Source organism: Pinus tabuliformis, chromosome 4_2 (genome assembly GCF_031772625.1).
Source record: "Pinus tabuliformis cultivar Carrire ecotype Pingquan chromosome 4_2, CPIR1, whole genome shotgun sequence".
NCBI lineage: Eukaryota > Viridiplantae > Streptophyta > Pinopsida > Pinales > Pinaceae > Pinus > Pinus tabuliformis.
Window position 1 is genome coordinate 1,092,502,020 of NC_142304.1, and position 8,812 is coordinate 1,092,510,831.

Sequence of the window (8,812 nt, forward strand, 5' to 3'; positions counted from 1 at the left end):
GCTAGCCTTCATAACCTACAGTTCTACATTAATGTCTCACATAGTGCGCTCACGGGAAGGCTGCCTACTGAACTGGGAGGAATGCATATGGTTCAAGCAATTGACCTCTCTGCCAATAATTTTTCGGGAAGCATACCCAACCAATTAGTGAATTTTGCTAGACTGGATTACCTTAATCTTTCTTACAATTCATTAGAAGTCACAATTCTGACATAAATCGATCAACTTGCAGAACTTCAAGATTTGGATCCCTCTTTCAATAAGCTTTCCAGTCCCCTACCTCGCTTTATAGAGAAATTACAGAAGCTCACGGATTTAAACTTGTCATAAAATAACTTCACAGGAGAAGTACCATCGTTTGGAGCTTTCATAAAACTGAATGTTACATCATTTTTAGGAAACACTGGACTGTGTGGCATATGGATACAGTTACCTCATTGTAAATTGACGACAAGGCACCATCATGATTCCAAAAGAAGGGTAGTTATCTTGGCCACTTCGGTTGGTTTGACTTTGCTATTTTTATTTTGCCTAGCCTTCATGGTTTTGATATATTTTTGTAGTAGAAAGTCTGCATTGTGGGAAATATTTCTGCGAGATTAGGGAGGATGCTTAGGAGCCAACTCTGGGAGAGAAAGATTGTAAGTGAAGAAGAGGTGAATAGCATGGAAAATTTTAGGGGCTAATGTTCGCCCAGTGGGCTAATTTTCCATGATTTTTCCACAAAAAAGATTCGCCAATTTCCAATTTTATAAAAGACGATTCGCCCAAATTTTAGAATATAAAATTATTTTACCTTAAAAATCGCCAACATTATAGAGAGACTATATATAAAATAATTATAAATTTGATTAATTTTACAAATATATCAATAAACATTTATAATTTGCATATTAGGGATTAGTAAGATTCGCCAATGTTTTAAACTTCAAGAAAATTTTCCATCCTTAAAATTTTCCTCGGTGAATAGAGAAACTAATGGTTTCAACCCCAATAACCTAGTGGGACATGGCACCCGTGGGTTAGTGTATAAGGGCGTATTAGACAATGCCACAATCATTGCTGTCAAATTTATACAGTCGGCCACATCAGGAGGTGCATACAAGAGACTCATAAAAAAATGCAAGACGTTGGGCAGAGTTTGACATCGGAATCTGGTGAGAATGGTGGGCGTATGCTCAAGTTTGTAGGTCAAATATTTGATTATGGAGTTCATGTTGGAGGGAAGCCTAGATAAGAATTTTCATTGTAGTTGTTATCACTCAGGTTGTCCCTTGGCTCCTTAAGGGATACGGCCGAGGTAACCACAAACCAATCTTTGGACTGCATGTGCTAGCCCACCAGCAGTCAGAGAGGGCTCTCTCTTTAGGATTTAGTTTTGTTGATGATGATTTTAGGCTAGTTATTGAGTTCAAGGGGTTTTGTTTGAGTTTTGGTGGGAAGGATAAGAGGCAGGGATAGCATGAAAGTTTTAGAACCATTGGGCGTGGAGTCAAGGAGTGGGACTGCTGGTGCGTTTTCTTGGTCACAAGAGGGAATATGGAGCAAGCTAGCTGCACATGAAACAATGATTCAAGCTAAAAGGATGGAATGAGGGGTAGGAATGAGAGGAAGTTAAGAATCTCTCGTTCAGCTTAGCAGAGGGAAGGTGAATGAGCTCTATCTAGGAGCAGTGAAGAATCCCTAGATAACTGTCAAACATGAGTGAATTAGGGGAAATATGAGCCACAGGGAATTCATATTCATTACTAATTCAGATGAAAACATAAAGAAATAGCAGAAATTGAGCATAGAGTGCAGTTAAACAAGTTCTAAGCTAACCTTTCTTTCTGCTATTTAGATGGTGATACAGGTATGATAAAGAAATATATGAAATTGAAACAGAGATAAGAAGCACTTATTGAGTCATGTTGCAGCACAAGAATTCCACACTCAATTCTTCAAAAACATTAATACACAGCACACAGTCATTCCTCCAAGCTTTTCAGCAGTCTTTTATTAAGTAAAACATCAGGTATGCAGAGCGAGTCTTTCTTGGAGCTATACAACCAACCAACCCTTTAAACGGTGAATTAGGGTGGTTTTATAGATAAAATATCTACAAAATCAGATCCCAGTCAGATCTGCTGTAATAAGTGTCTTTAACCTAACACATGTCTGAAATAAATGCAGGAAAATATCCTCGAGTTGTGTTGGGTGCAGCTGTATCAAAAAAGAATTTAATGTGTTGCCTTTATGGCTCTGTGCTAGCCACTTAGCCATAACTATGCTTTGGGTTTTGATCCATGCTCCTGAGTGGTTCTGAGGTGCATTAACTGTGATGGGAGAGCCTTGATTAAAGCTCCACCGTTTTCTTTGACTTTTTTGGAGGTCATTCAATGTTCACCTGCATTTGGAATAAAAGTTTTTTAATAAAAACATTCCACTGATACTCTTTGTCGCTTCCTTGATATGCTTTGGTACTGAATGTGCGCCTTTCTCACTTCTGATACTCTTTAAACTGTTGCATCGACCTTTCATGGCTGTTGTTCAGCCCTCTGCTACTTTACAAATTGTCTTTGCCCCTTTTTGAATGCTGCACGAAGAAATTCTTGTCATTTTGCGACTTTCGAGCCTGCTGGAGGCCGAGCCATGAAAGGGCTTTCCATTTTGGCCTATTTCCCTTAGCGATGTGTGATTAGCGCTAGGCGCTAATCGCGCATCAAAAACTGCCTCAGATTTTCATTCTGGGGTCTCTAGGCTGCGATTTGCGCCCTTCGCGCTTTTTGACGATGACATTAGCATGACGTCAGCGGTGGGTCCTAGTACGGCGGTGATGTGGCAGGGTTACATCAGCAGGGTGACGTCAAAAGTACGGCCGGTTGACGTGGCGGTAGGGTGGAAGAGATGACGTGGTAGTACGGTGGCAGCTACGTGGCAAGGACACGGTGGTAGGAGGCCGACGCAGGATGATGACGTCAGCACGATGTATTGCTGACGCAGGAGGGGGGAAGGTGGTTTCAGGCGCACTGCTTTTGTGCGCAGGCGATTTTGGAGGAGGGGGCTCCGCCATAGTAGTGAAAATAATTGGAGGTTGGGTCTGAAAATATTGTTGAGCATTCTCAAGGACGTGGCTCATGGAATGACATATCTTCGCCATCACTTCTCTCTGGCCATTGTTCATTGCGATCTGAAACCTTCCAACATTTTGCTAGATGACACTATGACGACCCATGTTGGAGATTTCGGTATTTCACGCCTCATGATCTCGCCGCAAGCTCATGACGATTCAACAATAGCAGCCTGAAAGGACACCTCCAATCTTGTGATATGATATGTTAGCAACAAGTAAATACTGCTACACTTGATTGATGAGCCATATTGTATATGGGATATATATGAGTCACTGATTTATAAAGATAATATATATAAATATTGATTATATATATATATATATATATATATATATATATATATATATATATATATATATATATATGTATTTATATATATATATATATATATGTATATATATATATATATATATATATATATATATATATATATATATATATATATATATATATATATATATATATACATATAAATTGATTACAGAATATGGTATAGGAGGGCGGCTGTCCATAAAAGGGGACGTGTATAGCTACAACATCTTGGTGTTGGAAATGATCGCCGGAAAGAAGCCGACAGATGGAGTGTTCTCATAAGAAGGGAAATCATTGCAAAGTTGGGTGAGCGATGCATTCCTCGAGAGATTGTTGGAGGTTATTGACATGAATTTGATGGAGGAGAAAAGAAAGGAAGAAGAGTATGAAGAACAAGAATCACATGATGTTATGGGGCATGGAATTGTTGTGTGGTTGGTGAAGATAACTGTGATGTGTAGCAAAGGTGTTACAAATCCATTTGGGCACATCAATCCCATCATCCATATTAGTGTTTTAGGGTTCATCAAATGCTAATTTCAATTGCTACATGCCCTAAACAAGTCACCCCTTTGAATGCCTCCTTCCCAGAAAGTTTCATGACCTAAGACATCCAGAAATGGTCTCCAAAGGGACCAGCGCAGGTAGATACACTGCCAGGGTGCTCTACAGCGTAGGTAGATACACTGCCAGGGTGCTCTACAGCGTAGGTAGATACACTGTCAGGGTGCTCTGCAAAGAACCTAAGCTCTCTTTAGTCTATGTTGGGCGAATTTGAGCGAAATCCAATTGGGGTTTGGGGAATATTCTTATCTCTCAGAGTCATCTAGAAGCTTCCCTCATTTATCTATTCCTATGAGCTCGAAAATGGATGAGGAATGAGTTAAGGTGCATTCTATCCTCTCATCCCTTCCTCCATGGAACTAATTCTAAGTATGGAAGGCCATTCAATGCCACCATTTATGACAAAACCTCCTTCATTCTCCTATAAATTGACCACTCATCTAAGTGATCAAGGGCTGGACTATGTTGAATTGTAAGGAGATAATGTTGCTATGATATTTGGCTTTGAAGCAAGTGTTGTGATGCTACAAGTTTGTCATGCTTTTAATGTGATGTGGATGGGATCCAAGCTGGAGGAATGACCTTGAATCAAGCACTGATGGTTGTAGTTCCTTCTTCTATCTAATAAAGTGTTTGAACCTTTTTCCATATGTTGTGTTCTTTCATAATGCTTATATGTGTGAATTTCTTCTGATTCCTTTCAGTTATATTCAATGGATAGTATGCTTTGATCAGTTTTTGTCTTTTTTCATGTTTATAGGGTACTTCTCAAGCGGATTAAGTATGGGAAGGAGCGACGGAATCGATACAAGGGAGACGAGAGGAAAGCGAAACTACAAGTAGGCCTTCTATCTTCTTATCTTATCCATTGCTTATAGGAAAAGTCTAAAACACTTTAAACTGTTGTTCTAGGCATAGCTACTTGTATAGTGAATTAGTGTTTATCCGTAGATGTTAAATTCTCCAAAACAAATTAGCAACTCCACTGGGGAAACTATCACCTTTCCTAGTAGCTTATTCACCTCCTAAGACATTCTTGTAGACCCTACTTGTGTTCATTGACTGTATTTCCGCTCTTTTGCATTGAATTTTGGTAAAAAATTGAGGTCAGATGACTCTTGAGTGACCTCTTAGAAATCAGAGCAGGCTTGGTTAGGGAACAGTTCTCTGTAGAGCACCCTTGAGTGAGAGATAGTGCTCTGCATCGCAATTAGGCCCTCTTTGACCTGTGCTGATCAACCTTAGGTCGAATTCCCACCTTTGGAAAGTGATTTTGCCAACTTTTCTCTGTTTGATTGCTCGCTGATTGATCAATGAATGTCATGTCTTAGAGAACAAGTTTTTATCTCCTTTGCCAACCCTACTTTGATTTGATTGATTAATGTTTCTTTAATGTTTTCTTTTTCATTATCAATCTATAGTCAAAGTTAGAATATAGTTGATTAATCTTTGTTCAAAAGAAAGTGTCGTAAAGTCTTCTTTTCCTTTGAAACAAAATTGTTGTAAAAGTCTTCGTTCTTATTAAAGATTGATTTATTGTATGTGCATATTTCCTTTTTTGTTCATCATAAAACTAAGGGATTCGAAAATAAAAACGTGCATCATTCATATTGTAGTTTGTGAATGCTTGAAAGGAATAGATAGGGAAATTGCATTAGATGTGCTCTTTGCTTTTTGTAAAAAATATGATTGCTCTATCCCTACTAGCTAAGGATTTTCATTGTTAAATTAAATGGAAAGAATGCTTATCATATTAGTTGCATTTTATGAATTGCAAACATACATCACCTGGTGAACCTTGAAAGGCAAATTCTAAAGAAGATCAACTTAAAATTTATTTGAATTTTCCTAATGGAGCATTTTCACCTAACGAAAAACATTTAGAGGTCTAGGCTAGAGACATGTTCCGGCATCGTAAAACAAAGCAGTGGTCGCTAACTTGTCTGCAATACATCCCAAGTGTGATACCTCATTCCACGTACGTGAGTATATCGTAGCTCGCCCACGTACCTTCAGGTATATAGGGCGGTGTTACAGTACGTAAAGTATATGGGAATGCTCTCACTGTGCGATTTTGCATTAGACAATGCTTATACGTATTGGGCCTCCACGTACTTTCAGGTATATATGAGAGGACAACACTAGGTTGCTATCCATCCTTAGGTAACCACGTCGGATGCCTTGTACACTGTGATACACCGAACACAGCATTCGGGGAGATTGCCTACCATACTTATCGGTTTGTCGAGAGGTATTTTGTAGTTCACAGTTGCTTGGTAAACCTTTTGCCTAGATTATCCCTCTTTTGTTTTGTTATGTTACTTTGATTAAAATAAAGTTAATTCACCATGGATAACATCCTCCACGCTCACTCCTTAGTTGATCTTAGGCTGAAACATATGGCGACAAATCCAGAGTCCACTGATCAAGGAATTCCTTTTGATGGGAATCCTAGTCCTTTTCCTCCATTTGGAAATATTGGTGCTCCATATATGGCTACATTGTCCCTTCTGGGATTTACCATTGGCTTGCCAGTATGGTTGTTTTCAACCTCCTTCGTTCAAAATTTCGTGATTTCTCCGCAATCGAGTACTCCTTGAACTAGACAAAATCAACCTCGAGCTGATCCAAAAGTTGACCCGTTGCCTTCTTCCTCGGTTGTTTCTTCCTCCCCTTCTTCCTCTTCGCCTGGTGAAAGTATTGGTACTACTAACCAGGTGGCTAAGAAGAAGAAGAAAGGGAAGAAGAAGAAGAAGAACAAAATTCAGCAGAGGGGAAACCAAGCAACCATTGCTTTGAATGCAACATCTAATGATAAATCGTTCGTCAAGCCTCACAAAGTTCGATATACATGCAGAATTTTTGTGGGAGACCATCTTCTTTGAAATTATTCTGATATTCCTCAGATCTTAGAAGAATGGTCTTCCCGTTCACATCATCCTGTGTCATCAACTTCTGGAGATCATGCTCATGACACACCATCAACTAGCAGTAGTAAAGTTCATGGAAAAAAGGGTAAAGTTAAGTTTCCTTGTAGTTTATGTGAAGGGAATCACCACATTCACCCTTGTCCCTATCTGGACGAAGCCAAAAAAGTGTTGGATAACCGTCCTACTTCAACGCAATGACTTCCATCTGGTTACAGGAAACTCTCCCTAAATCCTTCACTAGTTGATAAATTGACTAACCAAAATCAACCGTTAGTCAAACCCACTCTCTCTGAAAGTGAATCCTATGAGTCTATTCCCGACCCAAATCAACAAGTCAAAGAAACAGTTGAACCAATTTCACCTTCAGTTAATCGTACCTTTTCCAAAGAGAGTGAATATGATACCACTCAGGTTCTTTTTGTCTCCTTAGATTCCAATGAGCTTGGGGGAAATCCTCCTATTCCATCAAGACAGGAGGAAAATCCTCCCGCGCTTGTAACTCAAGGGGTTAATCCTTTCCCCCCCTCCAAGTAGTCTGGTCACTTCCTTTGATTGGAATCGACTGGTAGGATTTTTTCTTCCTTCTTTTGTGGCTTTCCAGATCATGGTACAAGTTTGTAATATGATTGTATCAGGCACTATTATAGATGAAGGTGCATCAGTGAGTATCCTTTCCTCAACTGCTTGGCAAGATCTTGGTTCGTCGCCGCTTGTGCCAGTTACGCAAAATCTATTGTCTTTTAATAGAGGAACCATTCAACCATTAGGGATCCTTCCTCATTTTCCTATTACTTTGGGAAGAAAAATCGTTTATCTGAATGTGATGGTAGTCCCAGGCCCTTTAGATTACAACTTACTTCTAGGGTGCGACTATGTTTATGACATGGGAGCTATTGTTTCAACACTCTTTCGAGTGATTTGTTTCCCGCATGAAGGCATAATTGTCACCTTTGACCAGCTTTCATTTCCCGGTCCAAATATGGCTCCCAGTCAACCATATTCCCTAAATGGTCCTTTTGTACCAATGGTATCATCCCTCCCATGGGTTAATTATGTGGCGACTCGTTCCATACCTACATCAACTGACGATCAATTTAGTGATGTTGTACATTATGTACTGGGGGCATTGGAACCATATCTCGGTTTCCTTGATACAAATCCATTCTAGAGCATTTTTCTCCCATAAGATGAGAACCTCTTGGAAGTCATGACCTTATATGGTTCATGATCAAGGATATGAGGACAGTTCCTAGTTTTGTGTCAACCTCGTTAAAAAATGAAACAAGGAATATGAGGATAGTTCCTGGTATTGTGTCAACCTCGTTAAAAATGAAACCAAGGATCTGAGGAGAGTTCTTTGTCTTGTGTCAACCTCGTTAAAAAATGAAACAAGGAGTATGAGGATAGTTCCTGGTCTTGTGTCAACCTCGTTAAAAAATGAAACTAAGGAGTTGAGGAGAGTTCTTTGTCTTGTGTCAACCTTGTTAAAAAAATGAAACAAGGAATATGAGGATAGTTCTTTTACTGTGTTAACCTCATTAAAAAATGAAATAGGTCCATGAAGATAGTTCCTTGTATTGTGTCAACCTCGTTAAAAAAATGAAACCAAGGATATGAGCATAGTTCCTTGTCTTGTGTCAAGCTCGTTAAAAAACGAAACAAGGAATCTGAGCAGAGTTACTTGTCTTGTGTCAAGATCATTAAAAAATGAAGCAAGGTCCCCTAGAGAAAATTTCCAAGTCAAGTCTTTGATTAGATCTCGTAAAATCCTAGTCGAGTCTTTCACTTGATCTCGTAAAAGAACCTTCATTCCATCCACCTGATAGCCACCAATAGTCTAATTAGGTGAATGTAATGAAGCTTAGGGGGCATGCACCTAGTGGTAAATTTAAG